The sequence below is a fragment of the Chlorocebus sabaeus genome, chromosome 15 (genome assembly GCF_047675955.1).
Source record: "Chlorocebus sabaeus isolate Y175 chromosome 15, mChlSab1.0.hap1, whole genome shotgun sequence".
NCBI lineage: Eukaryota > Metazoa > Chordata > Mammalia > Primates > Cercopithecidae > Chlorocebus > Chlorocebus sabaeus.
Window position 1 is genome coordinate 64,448,980 of NC_132918.1, and position 17,952 is coordinate 64,466,931.

Sequence of the window (17,952 nt, forward strand, 5' to 3'; positions counted from 1 at the left end):
AATTCAGTGTTATTGGCTTCATATTCCCACTAATGTATTGTAATCATATACTTGCTATTTCCGATTAGCAATAATATCATTGCAGCTTATTAGGTCAAAAGACCACTAAGAGAAGTTCTCTACCAAAATAGAATGTCTGAAAGGCATTTTTGAAATTCATTTTAAGAATGAGGTCATTGAAAAAAACAGGTTGCAATGAAGACTGTAAAGCAGACACTTGTTCTTTGGTGAAAACGTTCATACATTCTGAACTGAATAAATCTAACATATTTTAAATATTATATTGTTTCAAAAAATAACAAACTGTCAAGTCCTGCTACTTATCACTGTGTGATCTTAGGCAAGAAACTGGAACCATAAATGAAGTATTTATAAACAGCATATGCGGCAGCATTCCAAAAGGCAGTCTTCTCTCATACTTTGGTTTACAGTGTATATCTTTTTTTTCCCCCAAGATAACTGTAACCACCTTGAGGCAGAACCTCTTTACTCCCCCAAGGACAGTCTGCACCAGAATGCACCTAGTAGAAGTGTAATATATATCTGTAAGGTATAAAGCTAAATCGTTGATTGTAGGTTACTCATTATGCTGTTCCAATCTTCATTGCACTTTATGATGTGTAAAACAGGAATATAGCTTATCAACTATAATCCATTTTTTGAGGCTCAGAATGATTTTTGAGATCAAATAGGGCAGTGGGAAGAATTGCTGAGTTTGAATATGGCCTCTACCACTTACTTGCTGTGAGATTTGGACAGATTCCTTATTTCTCTGCTTCAGTTTCCTCATCTGTAAATAAAGACAAGAGTATCTATGATCAAGTAATTATGAAGAGTAAATGAATTATAAATAAAAAGGGCCTAGAATTGTGTTTGGTATAATAGCAAGTACTTTATGGTTGTCTTTTATTCAAATAAATTTATAAAATCATATGATTTTACAGAATTGATCTGTAAAAAATCACTATATCTACTTTCTTTCTGCCCAAGCTATTACTAAATCCATGGTATACTTTACAATCAATAATATCTAAAAAATAAAAATAAAATAAAAAAAAATAAAAAAAAAAGAAATAGAGTTACTAAAGAAAACCAAAGAAGACACAATGAGAAAAATGACTAAGGAAGATGGAGACAGAGAAGTGAGAGAAAGTGATAAGGTGCATGGAAACCAAACTCAAAACCTGGCCCATTGCTGTTCTCTGGTTGCCAGATTTTGAAAATGATACTGATCTTATAATTTTACTTGGATAGTCATCTCCTGACATACAGGGTTGGTTGAAAGGATTTGTTCACTTTTCCCCTTACCTCCTCCCTTCCGATGTTTGTTTTTCACCGAGGTGGTTGGGAAGGAAGTTGTGGCAGCAATGAGGAATGTGAGAAGTTCTGACTGTCTCCTTGCCCTTTGCCTAGAAATATCAGTATCTTAACCATAATATTTAAATTGATGAATGGAAAGCCATAAAACTTGGTGGAAAACAACATAGGATACCTTTTAATTTCATATTGACACGATTCAAGCTTTAGCCTAAGAATACTTACATAAAAATAAGCAACTTTTTTTTACAAACTATGATGTCTTCACATTTCATTTCAGGGTCACATTTGAAACAGCTTTCTACCCAGCTTCTTAAATTATGCTTTATAGAAAACTAGTTTCATGAAATACTTGTTGTTGTTTTATATTTTTATGTCTTTTCCCCTCATGGCTAATGCCATTTTTAAAAAAAGTTCAGCGGTCAAAAAAGTAAGGAAAACATTGAGTTAACCAAAATTTAACAAGTGTCTTTTTGATAGGAATTTTCAGAATCTTTATTATGCCAACAAGCATCATCCATCTTTTAGAAGAAGATACCATAGGTAGTTTTTGCCAAATGTATTCGATCATGTAACATTTATAAGCATTTTTTTCCATGGTACATTGCAATGGTTGATGGACATGCTTTAGGAAAAACATTATGAAGGGCTGACTTAATTCAATGATGCAATGCATTTGTTTAACATTCTGTACTTGTCAAAAAATCAAAACCCTTTCACATGTGTGGTAATAATTCTTCATCACAACAGTCCCCAGGAAGCAACAGAAAAATAATTAATACAGCCATTTTATGGATCTCATAAACAGAAGCCTTAAAGGTGGAATTATTTTCTTAATGTCATACCATATGACATAGAGGACTTAGGTCTCTTGATTCTATGCCTTATCCTATTGAACATCTTATTCAGGATACATTTTTTTTTTTTTACCATTGTAGTCTTATGTCAACTCTCATGTATCTGCTGCAAACCCAGTGAGGAATTATGACATCTGAGGGCATATAGTACTCTGGGTCTTGGTCCCTAGGTTAAACTGGAAAGGGATATTTCTGAGAAGCCAGTAGCCATTGGAGGCAGCTATAAAGCAACCATAAGATAATCTGGAGCAGACCTTCTGATACTGATTGACAAGAGACTGGTATAGGGCTGGAACCTGGAGCTCTGATAATCAGGTTATTGCTTAGGAGGTGATGAATAAGAGCCATGTTGGCTAAAACTCTGTCTTATTAGTTGTTGGCCACAAGGCCTGTAAGTAGATCATCATATAATGTCACAATGTGCTAATATGATGCGGGGTGGACCTTCTGCTTATCAGCTCCCGGGTCTGGAAGGTCAAGAAGAGCGAGTGAGGCCGAAAGAAGGAAGTCATGGTGCTAACTACTTTGGCTTCCATTTGGAACTTTAAAGGTGGAAGACATTTTTGGTGATGATACTTGGTTTAACCCAGCACATCAAGATAAAACAACAACAACAACAACAAAAAAATACAGACTTGGAATTCAACACCAAACACCATTATTATAGGCAATCCACTGCTGTGGTTTGGATGTGGTTTGTTCCTGTCAAAATGCATATTGAAGTTTTATTGCCAGTGTAGCAGTATTGAAGGTGGGGCCTAGTCAGAGGTGTTTGAGTCATGGGGGGTGTATCCCTATGAATAGGTTAAGGCCTTCTTGAAAAGTGAGTTCCTGCTGTCACAGATATAGATTAGTTCCCACAACAGCAAGTTGTTATAAAGCAAGTTTCCTTTACCTATTTGGCCCCTTCTTCACATCCACTCCCCTGTTGACTTTCTGTCATGCTATGATGCAGCATGAAAGCCTTTCTAGAAATCAGCGCCGTGCTCTTGAACTTCCCAGCATGCAGAACCATGAGTTAAATAAAACTGTTTTATTCATAAATTACCCAGCCTCAGGTATTCTGTTTTAACAATACTAACCAGACTAAAGCATCCACCTTCTCATGATTCAAGTCTCCAAAGATGAAAGGAATGTGCAAAGTTAAGTACAAACCACAGCTTCCCAGGGAAGAGAACTCTATTCAGCCAAAAGTCAGTTAATCTCATAATGTGTTTTTGTGTGCTAAGTGGTATTTCACTGTATAAGTTGTCTAAGCAGCACACGCTGAATTGTCACCAGCCTCCAGAGCTGTAGGAAAAGAAAATGATCGCTTATGTATCTTGGTGGCTTATCAGGGAACATGGAAGAATTAATGTATTTATTCTTTCTTCTGAGATTAAATGTAATTGCTTTAAAAAGATAATCATGCTATTGTTTGAATTGTATGCATTTCTTATGAAGCACTAATACATTTTCCTGTAGTCTGACAAAGTGTATGGTCTCTTATCCTCATTTCCCTGTGGATAAATACTTTGTTAATTAATAAAGTATTATATGAGCACTTAGTGTCTGCATTTAACAGTGCAAGGATTTCATTCAGATTATGTTAATAGATTGTTCACATTATTCCTTGCATTAATTACAACTTCTTTCTGTGGTTTCATCATAAGAGCATTGTCATTGTGAATACAGGGGGCTTTTTGGATTATATTCTTGTTTGACTGCTGAAGTAATGCTAGGGAAATATTATTATATCGAGCACTACTCTCTAGGACTTGGCAAAAAGCAAAAGCAGATTCAATTATTCTCAAATCTTAGAGGAAACACAATTAGTTACAGTCTGGCCTACTTGAATCAAAATCAAGCAATTTGGGAATTTCTCTATAACCTACAATATCTTAGAAAAAATTATAAAATTAGTATTTCATATCATGATACCTTAGGCATAATTATCAGAAAAAAAAAATACAAGGTTTCCTCCCAGTAATTGGTAAACGTGGAATTCAAATGAAGCAAATATGTAGCATGGGTATAAATCTTAGGCCACAGGCATGCAAGAAATTTCACTTTCTTTTTCCCAAATCAGCTTAATTCTGACTCACCTCACCTTATCTAAGTAAGCTCTAGATATCTGCTGTGCTGGTGGGAAATTTAACCGGGGGCGTGTGGACCACCCCCTTTGCCCAGTGTTATGCAAAGGTTCCCAGGTCTTAGGTAATACCTGGAAATGAGGAACGCCCTGGGTCATCAGCCATTAGTCTGTTATGGTTACTACTGAGGTACGGCAGGCCTAGTGCTCAGGGTCCCTTCAGGTCTGCCTATGCTCCATTTGTACTTGAGCTGTTTGATGTACTTTCGAAGGCTGAGGATCTCTATGTCTGCCCTGGGGATGAGCCTCCTCAACCATATCTCAAGGAAATCATTCACTCACCAGTCTACAGGCAGAGTACTACCACAAGGAAATATGTCAGTCCTCACCATCCCATTCTCCTCCTCCATCTCTTTTTCTTTCCTGGGAAATATTTTTCTTCTTCATACCTGTTGCTCTGATAGTCACTTATTTCCTCTGTCTCTAGTTGTCCTCAGAAGCAATCTTAGCATTTATCTTTTTAGGCTTTTCCTAGCCAGATGGTAACTGAAGATTTCTGCCAGGCCAAAACATCTCAGAGGTCTATCTGCAAAAGGGTCAGCTATGTGCTTAGAATACAGGTGTGGGGAATAAACATACAGGGCAAACACATAAATTATCTTGAAACAAATCCTGGAACATAAACTATTTTCCAAAGACATGCAATTTTATTAAAAAATAAACTTTACAAAGTACAGTTCCGATGTTACTATTTCAGATAAAATGAGAAATGATTTGTAAAAATAAAACTAGTTTGAATTCAGAATTTATAAAAGCCCACATTTGGGGTTTTACGTGGGAATGTGATAAAACATTAACATTTGATGTTTTGTCTATTTGTTTATAAAAGTAATTAGGTTATTTTCATTTTATTTCTTAAATATTCTCATGAAGTGTAACTGTAGAAACTAAGAAGCAGGTTTTCTTTCCTCCCTTTTAATGCACACTCCTATAGTCATTCTTGCCTCTAGAGTCTTCCTGTTCCAACTCCTTCCGGGTGTACCCAGCTCCACATGCAGTTTTTCTCACTCATGACCAGCTCTTGCCCTTTGTACCAAGACTTCTCGCATATCTAGGGCTGCAGATTTAGCAAATAAAAATACAGGACGACAATTAACTTTGAAGTTTATATAAACAATGAAAAAGTTTTTAGAAAAAGTATGTTTCAAATATTGCATGGGACATAGAAGAAAAAAATTTCATTGTTATCTGAATTTCAAAGTTAACTGCGCATTCTGTATTCTATCTGGCAATTCTACTTATATTCCCAGGTCATTATCTCACTTTTCTCCAACCTTTCCCACCTCTTTTCACAGAATATTGTTCCATGTAACTAATCTATGGGTATGAAGTTTTAATTAAGCAAAATAAATAAGCTCTAGATATCTGCTGTACTGCATTCAACCTACAGTCAGCAATAATGTATTATACACTTAAAACTTTATTAAGAAGATTGATCTTACCACAATAAAACAAAATTAGACAAAGAAAAGGCATTGTAGTAAATATGAAAGAAATTTCAAAGAAGAGGTACTTTGATTGAACACCCCACAATCTTCGATGAATTTCTCAATCTGTTCTCTTAGACCCTGAACTGTCTTAGAAATAGGAAACTGGCTTCAAAAAGTATAATCTAACAGCCTCAGAATTCCACACTTATGGTGGAAACAGAGTTAAAATAAAGAGTTATAATTTAGCCGGGCGCGGTGGCTCAAGCCTGTAATCCCAGCACTTTGGGAGGCCGAGACGGGCGGATCACGAGGTCAGGAGATCGAGACCATCCTGGCTAACACGGTGAAACCCCGTCTCTACTAAAAATACAAAAAACTAGCCGGGCGAGGTGGCGGGCGCCTGTAGTCCCAGCTACTCCGGAGGCTGAGGCAGGAGAATGGCGTAAACCCGGGAGGCGGAGCTTGCAGTGAGCTGAGATCCGGCCACTGCAGTCCAGCCCGGGCTACAGACCAAGACTCCGTCTCAAAAAAAAAAAAAAAAAAGAGTTATAATTTAAGTCAGAGGACTTCGTGTGATGTAAGATAGAAAACTTGAACAGTTTATAATAATCAGGCATCCTGAATTCATAAAATAAAAGGAAAAACATCACACTACAGTTAAGAAAAAAAGGAGACTTTTTTTTTGTTTTTAACTCGATAGCACTAGAGTTAGAAAAGTAAGCTGATTGAATGGTTCTCTTTAGAAACCATCCATTTGGAATATGAAGACCCTTGTTGTAAAGAGAAGAGTGGCTGGGGAGGCGAAGCCCATTAAAGTTGGCAGTTGTGCTTTGTCAACTATTTAGTGTGGTTGAAGCAAAGGTAAAGTAGCAAGGATTGTTCCTGCAGGAAAATATATTTAAGCTTATAGGCCAGGCTTTACAAGTAAGAGTGCCAGGACAAGAAAAGTAGAGGTTTTATTTCAGGGCAAAATGAGAAATGCACAGGATATGGTCCTTCTGGTTCAACAAAGTCTCCAAGATGCTTTCAAGTTGAACATGTTTCTGAGCATTGCAAGGATAGCTCCTAAATGGTTATTCTTAAACTGTTGCTTATTAAATCAAATCTGAATCTGGCAAAGTAACAGCAGAAGCCAGGGGAAAGCCAGTAGATGATGCATTAATGTGACCTTGAAAATAATTTTCAAGTCTTACTCGGCAACAGAATTTGGTTATATCCTGCTTCATATGGAATGATTTCATTCCTTTGGGGGTTTTTTTGTTTATTTGTTTGTCTGCTTTTTTATCAATCTGCCTTCCACAATAGCTATTTAAAGTAAGCATTAAATTTATCAAAAGTGTATTCTTCATTGTAATTAATTCTAAAAGATAGAAGAATACCATCTTCTTCTGCAAACAGAATGAGCACCTATGGAATTCAACAATATTTATGAAGAAAGAAATTGTATTTATATAGGAGGGAAAAAAAGCAGTAGATTGAGGCAGATCTGTGTTTAAAACACAGCTCATTTACTAGCTGTGTGGCTTTGGATGGATCCATTAACCTCTCCGAATTTCTTTCCTTAATTATAACATGCACTAATAATGTCTTGCATACATGAGAGTTACGAATTAAAAATAATATGTGTAAAGTGTTTCACACACAATAATAGCTACAATCTAATGAGGCCTATTAAGATATCCTGAGGCTCATAAAGGAGAATTGCTGAGACCTCTTGAATAACATTTCTCAAAATGTGTTGGGAAAACATTAGTCCCTACCGATGTGTCTGCTATTATCAAATTTGGGAAATGTGTTTTATAGGCTTCTATTAGAAATTAGTAAAGACTCTGAGAAGCTCTGCAACTAAGAAATCTGCTTCAGTTCAACACTGAGTTTTCAAGGCCTGAGAATTCTGCAACCTTTTATTAGACATCAACAGGAATTCCAGTCTTGGGTGAACTTTGCCCCTGACATCAAAAAAGAAAGTCAATTCATTACAGTTTGTTCAGCTGAGGATGTTTCTTACTATGTTATTTTGACATTGTTACCTTTCTTTTTCACTGATTTTTTAACCTCCAGTTTTAATTCATGAAAACAAATTTGAAGGAAATGTCATTTATTAAAAGTATAGCATTTGTCAGACAGATAGATTGCAAAAGTTTTCTCCCATTCTGTAGGTTGCCTGTTCACTCTGATGATAGTTTCTTTTGCTGTGCAGAAGTGCTTTAGTTTAATTAGACCCCCATTTGTCAATTTTGGCTTTTGCTGCTACTACTTTTCGTGTTTTAGTCATGAAGTCTTTGCCCATGCCTATGTCCTGAATGATATTGCCTAAGTTTTCTTCTAGGGTTTTTATGGTTTTAGGTTTTACGTTTAAGTCTTTAATCTATCTTGAGTTAATTTTTGTATAAGGTGTAACAAAGGGCTCCACTTTCAGTTTTCTGCATATGGCTAGCCAGTTTTCCCAACACCACTTATTAAATAGGGAATGCTTTCCCAATTACTTGTTTTTGTCAGATTTGTCAAAGATCAGATGGTTATAGATGTGTGGTGTTATTTCTGAGGTCTCTGTTCTGTTCCATTGTTCTGTACATCTGTTTTGGTACCAGTACCATGCTGTTTTGGTTACTGTAGCCTTGTAGTATAGTTTGAAGTCAGGTAGCATGATGCCTCCAGGTTTGCTCTTTTTGCTTATGATCGTCTTGACTATATGGGCTCTTTTTTGGTTCCATATGAAATTTAAAGTTGTTTTTTCTAATTCTGTGAAGAAAGTCAGTGGTAGCTTGATGGGGATAGCATTGCATCTGTAAATTACTCTGGGGATTATAAATAATTCTACTATAAAGACACATGCACACATATGTTTATTGCAGCACTATTCACAACAGCAAAGACTTGGAGCCAACTCAAATGCCCATCAATGATAGACTGGATAAAGGATATGTGGCACGTATACACCATGGAATACTATGCAGCCATAAAAAAAGATGAGTTCATGTCCTTTACAGGGACATGGATGAAGCTGGAAACCATCATTCTCAGCAAACTAACACAGGAACAGAAACAGGCACAGGAGCAGTGCATGTTCTCACTCATAAGTGGGAGCTGAACAATGAGAACACATGGACACAGGGAGGGGAACATCACACACTGGGGTCTGTCAGAGGGTGGAGGACTAGAAGAGGGAGAGCATTAGCACAAATACCTAATGTAGATGACAGGTTGATGGGTGCAACGAACCACCATAGGACGTGTATACCTATGTAACAAACCCACACATTCTCCACATGTATCCCATAACTTAAAGTATAATAATTAAAAAAAAAATACCAATCTATTTTCTTACTATGGGACTTTTGTTATGCAACTTTCAAGTTTAAGGTTTTGTCATCTGACCTAATTCATTTCTTTAAGGAACTATTATATTTACAACAAAGAAAATGCACTGATCCTTTGTCTTATGAAAGACATATGAATGCTACTTTCCCAGCTTCTGCAGATACAGATGCTGAATTGCCTCAGCTCACATACTAAGCCTTTCGCCTCACCTCATTCTATCAAATTCCACTGGTTTTTGCCCTCACTGTTCTTTCCATCTAAGGCAATACTTACCATCACAACATAAATATAATCTCCACTCTTTCACTTGTTTTGCTCACAAACTTCATCTCTTCCCCAACTAGGCCTCTTATTCCCATGAAAAATTGGGAAATAGCATTTCTACAACAGCTGTACAGAATGTACATGAATCAGGTCATTTACCCCCACCCTGGGCTTGCAATTCCATGATCCATCCCTCATCAACTTGACTCCCCTGCTTCCTGGAGCCTCAACAGAAAGAGTCTCACCTAATCAATCCCAACTTCAACAGTTAAATTTAGACATTTTTAGTAACTCAGAAGCAAATTGTTGGTAACTAGAGAATCAAGTATTTTTGGCAATAGATATATAAAATAGCAGCAATTATTGTATGGCTGGGAAAGTACATATGATTATCTTACAAGATAAGACTTATCTATAAGCAGACTAATAACACAGTCTTACTTAGGTACTGTTTTTGGTCTTTGGATGAAGTAGTCTATTAGTAATACACTGTAATCCAGAAGTTGCCAAAGTTGCTCCCATCTGTCCTTTTAGAGCATTTCATATGTGGCCATCATGCAATGAGCCCAGAGACCAACAGCTCCAATCCTACAGGACTTGTAAAAAGCACTAGTTGTGAAATGCAGCCAGAGAACTCATCACATGATCTCAATTCCTAAAACACTGCACCATCAAACAGACATGCTGGATTGGCAGTGGCTGGCTGAGTGATGTCCAAGACCACAGTCATGGCAGTGAAAGGACTGAGGTGTTTTGGCACCAAATGTGGTGAATGGTTCCTCCATGGTATGCTTGCTTCCAGGTGCTATGATAAAAACCTTGGCTTTTTGATGATTCCTAAAATTATTCCTCTACCCAACATAAGACTATAAACAAAAAGGAATATGGATGAACTCCCTGGATGGTGAAATATACGATCACTATTATGGCAAAGTGTTATACACCTACTCATAATCCAACTTCAGTTTTATTTTTAATATTGTTACTTTGACACATATGAACACTCACTGTAATAAAATTCCAGTGTAAGTTTTTTTTTCATCAAGTTTCACCTTCCCAGAGCATGAGGCTTTTGAATTAAAAAATCTAATAACAATATCCAGCACACATAGCAATTTTCCCAATACAAACACTACTCTTAAATACTTCACATGTATTGACTATCTTAATCCTCACAGCAATACTATGAAGTAGATACTATTATTATTCACATTTTAGAGATGACAAGTGAGGTCAAATCATTCGAATTGTGTAGACTGAAGCACTGTGATTGATTGTGAGCAGTTACAGACCTGACAGCCCTGTTGGAGTTAGGCAGCAGAAGAAAAGGACTTGAGGTTGACACCGTCCTTGCCTAAATGATAACTATAGGAATCATTCTCATCACAGCTGCCCCAGTTTCCTAACCTGTAAGATAAATATATACTTATCTCTCCTCCCAGAATATCTGAAAATATACTTACAAACCTCATAAAAACCCATGCCAACCACTATGAATAACATTGGAACCATTATTAATAACTAACTTAAGACTATGGAAATGGAAGAACCACAATTTGAGCCACAATTGTCCAAATCCTTGTGCAATACTACGTATTCTACGAGGAGAATTATGAAATAAAGAATGTGTTATCTGGAACCATTCAGAGGTCAGGATTCTGGGGCAAATTCTTAGGGAAGAGAGGCAGTTATAGTTAATTCAAGTTATTTTTCTAGTTAGGGCCACATGTTAGGATGAGTCAAATCACATTATATGCAACCACTTTTGACTTAGAAAAATGACAATTTCATGTGGGTCAAAATAACACAATGTCTTACTTTATGGGGGATCTTAGGAAAAAGGATGTTGATTAGAAGGAAATCTGTAACAAGAGTAAGCTGAAATATCTAGCTGAAAACAACTCATCTATATCAAACTTGTAGCAACTTTGAATACATGATGGAGTAGTAGGTATGCAAACTATACTTATTCCTATGCAAATTTGAGTCAACCTATGAGATTATAATTAGCCCAGGTGATACACCTGGAAATCTATAATTTTTGTCCTCATGTCTGGTATTCCAGAATACCTGGTGTAACTATACTCCATCTTTCCTGGCAGGAAATTTTAAATGCAAATTTTCTAGAAGTTCTCTTGCAAAACAACAGAGTAAAATAATAAGAACTCCTCTTTTTATGTTTTTTTTTTTAACAGTGAGGTAATGTAATGGAATTCCGAAATATATTCTGTAACTGCCATTGTGTTCTGTGAGATATCCCTACAGAAACAGATTTGGAGTCACTCCAGTTCATGCTGTCAGTTTGGACTAAGACAGGCAGTACGAATGGGCAGACAATTTTTTCGATAATGAAATCTAGAAATTTGTTTGGAAGACCCTGAACAATTTCACTGGTACTCTTTGATGCTGCAATGCCATCAGCATGAAATGGAATAGTTCTGCTTTAAAGTGCCTGGCAAAAAGAGGCGCATGTCTCTGCATCTCAGAAGCACAAGGCGTAAACATCATGTTACTGTAAATTCCATTTTTTACAGCAGAGATAAGTAATGTATGAGCATGCATTTCTTATTGCCATTCCAATGAATTTCCTGAAGACTTTTAATTCTAAATAAAAGAAGACATGTTTATATTTTCTGCATTGTCACGTGTGTGCAGTACATGTAGTAAGAGCTACAGACACTCAAGGAAAAGGAAAATTATGAATCTTAGAAGAATCATCTTTCTATCCATAAGCAGATTTGGTGTGTCTGGAGAGATCAAAAGACTCTGTACATATTTTGAAAAGTAAGAAAAGAACAGAAGCATGATGGTGTTATATCTTCCTGGGGATTTCATTACTTACAACAAGTGAATTTTTCAGGTGAGTACAAGGGAATGGTTTCTCAGAATTCCCTCTAAATCCCTTAGAAATTGAAAATTAATATGAAGATTGACTCTGGAATACTCTGACTTTAAAAAAAGTCATGTATGTGAGGGTGCATACACGCATACACATGCACACACAAACACAATATGTGCACAAATAGAACATGATGGCTGAAACAGTTTTACTGAAGTTGAGATATAAGCTGTTAAACTGAGGACTTCAATTTTCAGTCTATAAAGTCATTCAACCTCATACTTAGACTACAGAAGAGAAATTACGCTCAGAAGGCCCACCTGAAAGTTTTTCTGCTTTCTGTGATTAAGCCTAATCAGCTATGCATTTGGGTAAAAAGTGCAGTCCTATTGTTTGGATTGTTGCATGAGCTCTATACCTTCTTCTTGTCTCTGTGTTTCTAGCTCCTTCTCTGTTATGTTAACATGGTTTTTTTAATTGATCTCATTTTTATATTAGTTACTTATTGGCATGCTGTTAGATAATACCTACCTGTCTCTCCAATTACACACACACACACACACACACGCATCCACTATGTAGGTAGCCTTCTAATTGCATGAAACCACTGGAATAGTCACGCACTCATCCCTAGGGTCCAGTCCTCAGGAACTGATTTTACAAAATGACCTTAGAGAGATGTGCAAACTCTAATGTGAAATAATTTGGGTTTTACTTGTGTTCACTTTATGTGGCGGAAAGTAATTGTTGACCTACTATTAATTCCTAAATCCCTTCTTCCTTATCCGGGGTGGTAATGTACCCTGCTAAAAATAGTCTATTGCATCTATAGATGACCATGAGACATAATTCTAGCCAGTAGAAATACCTGAGGGCTTCTGGGAAAGTTTAGATTTCCCAGTATAACTACGATGCCTTCCTGTTTGACCTTCTTTCTGCCTGCAATAGAAGTGAGATGAGGGTGTGTCAGCTATATTACAAACCCTAGATGGCAAGCATAAGTACAAAAGATGCTGAAACACAAAAGTAGACAATGTCTGGGTTCTTGACATTATTGCTAAGCCATTGGAAGAGACCTGCATTCACTGCCTCATATTTTATGATTTGATGAAAGCAAATCTTTTACACTCAAGTGACTGCATTCAGTTTATTTGCAGCTGACCCCTTCCCCAACTGACATAGCTTATATTGTAGTAACAGTTTCAGGCAACCAGATGTGTTCTCTGTGGTTATTTTGGAGGTTGGGTAAGTGTCTGATGGAGTGAAATGGTCAGAGCCTAGCTCTTCTTTCATATTCCTCCTTTCTGAGCAGGTGAACGCACAATGCCGCTAGAGAACACTCTTTTCTTGGAGTGAAGAACATCCCCATTTTCCCTTCCATTCTTCCAGCTATTTTGTCTTATTTTTTTTTCCTCTTTTCCTCAATGTTTCTATCTCATTTAAAAAGAGGAAACACGAAATCAGAGGTTTGATTCAGAGATAAAAATATTTTTGTTTGGGTTTCCCCAAAGCAGACATTGGGTCAATGATATGATACAAATAGTTTATTTGGGAGATGATTCCAGAAAGCACCTGTAGGGAAATGGGGAAGTGAGTCAAGGAGGAGAAGGAAGCAAATAAAGGATGTGTTATTGTGCAGATAACCATCAGTGGGCAATTGAGGCTTAGGGACATGTAAAACGTGCCTCAGAGTTAGCCCAACATACCTAACTATTGACCCCAGGAAAGTACCAGGAGCATTTTCTGCACCAATTCCTGTCAGTCATTGGTTGAAGGCTGTTGAGGAGGTGGGCTACTGCCTGATATCTCTAGCCTGTGGAATGAATGCCTCCAGATAAAGAGCTGCAAGGGTTTGTAGCTGAAGTTATTGGGTTGGTGTGCTCATGAATAAGTGTTGGAGGGATACTGACGGCATCATCAATATCAGCTATACTTAAACCCTTGCACCATTCAGATCCACTTGTGTCCCACCTTAAGTTCACTGTTTTGAGTTAATGCTTCAAGGTGGTGTCTAGTTTCAAATTTTTAAAAAGGAAAATTTTACACAGTAGGTTTAGTAGAACAAGTTACTATCCTTGTTGCTTCAGTTTATCTAAATATTAATGCCTCCCATCTTCCTCCTCTATCAACCATTCAAGATCCTTTATCTAGCATGTTGCTTGCATTATGGGGTAACTGAGGCCTTTATTCCTATGTCATCTAAGTCTCTAGTTACAGTCATTTGTAAAGTTATGCTTGCTGAAGTTGCTCGATCATAATTATTCCTGAGCAAGAAAGCACCAGGAGATATCCCAATGGACCCCCTGAGTTCAAGACATTCTTCTTTTTGCCTTCTTTATGTAGCACAATTTTTTCTCTCCTCAGGACAATCAGGGACAATAATCCCTGCCAGCATAGCAATTTTGTTCTTTTCCTGTTTCTGCACTCTCATGAGGGACTTCATTACCAGATGACAGCTATGGCTTTAGGTTTATTAGACTCTTATTGTGTCTTCTGTTAGAAGGATCCCTACCCAACTCAATTCTAAAAAACTAGGACCTCTAGTTCCTCAGAGGCTAAAGTTCTGGAGATAGAAAATACACACACTACAAATGGATCATGGGGGATTGGTGGTAAAATGGGTCACTCTAAGTTCTATTTCTTAGTTTCTATATCTGCGTTTTCTAGTAGTTCAGAACAGAGCTCCACATGATGGCTATTGGTTCAAAGTATATGCCATGCTTTCAATAATAGTGCTTCAATAATGAGAGATGTCATCCCCATGCTGGAACCTTAGCTGTGCCTACAAGATGCCATTCCTTTGTTCTGTCAGATCGTCAGCTTCTGGGTGATGAAGATCTCATGGTCATGTGCACGCCACTTGGTCCAAGGAGATCTCATCATGGTAAGCCATAACCACCTTGGATGGTGGTGCTGAGCCACTGTGGGCAGAAAAGACTAATCCATACCCTAAATACACATTAATTTAAATATTAACAAATTACTGTTCTTTCTGGGATAGAAGAGGTATAATGTATGAACTTGCAAAATTTGGCTGGCTTGTCTCCTTGAGGGATGCTGCCATACAGAGGTAGAGGGCTTAGCATCTGACTAATGCTAGCAGGTAAGACGTTTAGGGTAAGCAGTAGCTAGTTCAACTTTGGTAAAAGGAAACCCCTGTTTGAGGACACTTCTCTGCCTTCTTCTCTGTCAACATGGCTATTATGGACACTGAATACCATCTGAAGAGTTATCCTATTCATCTTTTGTTCAATGCCTGCTCTGCTGTACACTAGTGATAATGACATGGGAACACCAAAATTTGCAAGACTTTTAGGTTAGAATCACATAAAATTGATACCACCTATTCTCATAGGTCTACTCACATCTTTCTTTCCAGACCTCTTTATTTCTAAACTGCCAATCTTGTTTCTTGGAGCCGCTAACAAAGCAACCAAATCATTTGCCTCTCCTCGGGGGTCCATTCATATTCTTACCTAAGACCACTTTTATTTACAGACCACGTTTAGGTACAAGAGTAACTTAATAGTATACTTTCTGCTCACTGGGAAGTTTCCCCATCACCTTTTTTTTTTCTAGGAAAACTTCCTCCTGAATGGGGCTGTAGTAAAGTAGCATTTCAATTTAAACCCACATCAATTGTAGTCAAGTTGTGATGGTTAATTTTATGTGCCAACTTTATGGGATGAAACTAACCTTTAAATCAATGAACTTTGGGTACTGCAGATTGTCCTCTATAATGTGGATAGGCCTCATCCAATCAGTTGAAAGCCCAAATAGAACAAAAAGACTGGACTCATTAAGCAAGAAAGAATTATCCAGAGAATTAAACTTCACCTGCACCATTGGTTCTCCTGGGTTTCTAGTCAGGCAGCCTTCAGACAAGAATTTTACTACTGGCTCTCCTGGGCCTTGGGCCTGCCAGTCTACATGGCAGATATAAACTTGCTACCCTCTAGAATCATGTGAGCCAATTTCTTATAATAAACTGTGTTTTACATATACATACATACACACACTAATATATGTATATGTTTATATATTATATATAATATAATAAATATATAATATATATATTTTTTTGTTTGCCTGGAGAAACCTAATACATAAGCCAAACTAGTTTGCGAATCAGACCCAGGTGTTTTCCTTTTCCTATCATTTGGTATATTCATCCCAATAATGCACTTACAGAGTTTTAAAAAAATCACAGCGTGTATCTATGAACACACAAGAACCTCCCTGAGACAGACTGGTACCAGGACTCTATTTATCACCTTTGCAAGTTTCTATACTATCAAAGGGGCCATGTTGCCATTTTTGAGTCATCTGATTATAGTGTCACCTGAAATTATGTAACTAATAGCCATTGAAAGATCTCAGTGCTCCACTTTCCAGAGTTAATTTGGAAATTAGCCATAAGACCCTTCAGGGAAAGACTGGGGAAATTGCTACTACATATCCTTGCTGTGGAATTGCAAGGTTCTTCCTCAAGGGGACTTGAAATGTCCTTTCATTAAAGGGAAAAGCTGTCTCATGTCTTGGTCAAAGAACTGGCTCATGTCTGGAAGCGAGGTGAAAAATTGTGATTTCTTTTATTTTATTTTGAAGGCTCTCATCAATCTTCTTGGTCACTTACTCTTGATCTTTTGTGGATTTATTAGACAAAAAACATCATCGTTGACTACTCATCCATCTCACCCCTAGACTCACCAAGCTTTATATACCTTTGTCACAGATTGCTGCAAGTCAAGGGCTCTTGGTCATACTGGCCTTAATGCCAACCAGGTAATTACACCTGCCTTGCCTTTGATGTCTTGGTGCTGCTGTCAGTTTTCTCTCTCCTGGTTCTTTATTATGCCCATTGACAGAAGCAAGCTCACTGCTATAAGTATCAGGAAACTGCCACCACTGAGCTTCTCAATGATGCCAGTGTTTCTCTCCCTAGTGAATGCCTTACCACTTACATGATGGAAATGTTCCCCAGACTTTCTGGAAATATAGTTAGCTAGTGGTTTCACTTATAAATAATTTTACTTAAGAAATTCATTTTACACACTCTTTTATACTTTTAAATCCTTAGTCAAGTCTACGTCACAGTATTCTGATGTCTCTACACTTACTGGCACTTTTTCTAGCCCCAAGGAACTGTCTCAGCTCAAGAATCAGAAAAACCAAGGGGTCATTTACAGGGCACCAATAACAGGTGCTCCAAAAACAAAAAGAGAAATCCCTTCTTACTTTTTGTTGTCTAATATATGGCCCTAAATGCTGTACTGCCCAATACAGTAGCCACTTGCCACATGTGACTATTTAAATTTAAATAATTTAAAATTAAATCAAATTTAAATGTCAATTTCTCACTTACACTAGCCAAATTTCAATTGCTCAACATTCACTTGTGGCTAATGACTACTTTCTTGGACGGGGCGGACAGAGAATATTCTTCCTCACAGAAAGTTCGATTGGAGAATACTGCTTTAAAGTACCTCATATTTCTTCTACCTAATAATATTATTAGGTATCATTTTCATGTATACACTACACTATTGCCACCGCTTTACAATTATTTCTTACAGCAACTCTCTGAGACAGCTTCTATTTCTACCCTCACCACCAATGTCACAGATGACAATCCCTAATATGTTAAGATACGAGTTTCCCTAAATTTATGTAGCCAAAAAGTGGTGGGTCCAGGAAATAAATTCAGATCACCTGTCTCCAAACTCACTTCATAATGGTGCTTCCAGAGATCCTATTTTTCTGCTGACTTATATTTATCACTATTATTTGATG

At 37.2% G+C, this 17,952-nt stretch overlaps 1 long non-coding RNA gene across 3 annotated transcripts in view; it reads right to left on the reverse strand.

Annotated features, from left to right (window-relative positions):
* The window catches only part of LOC103241740 (uncharacterized), a 158,040-nt gene that overhangs the window by 26,092 nt on the left and 113,996 nt on the right, over positions 1 to 17,952 (reverse strand). For 2 of the 3 annotated variants that reach the window (XR_012095600.1, XR_012095602.1), the window contains one exon: positions 740 to 790. This is a non-coding gene — a long non-coding RNA (uncharacterized lncRNA). Of the gene's footprint in view, positions 1 to 739; positions 791 to 1,308; positions 6,302 to 17,952 lie in introns of those variants that run through there. The other variant, XR_012095601.1, reaches the window with a different exon arrangement.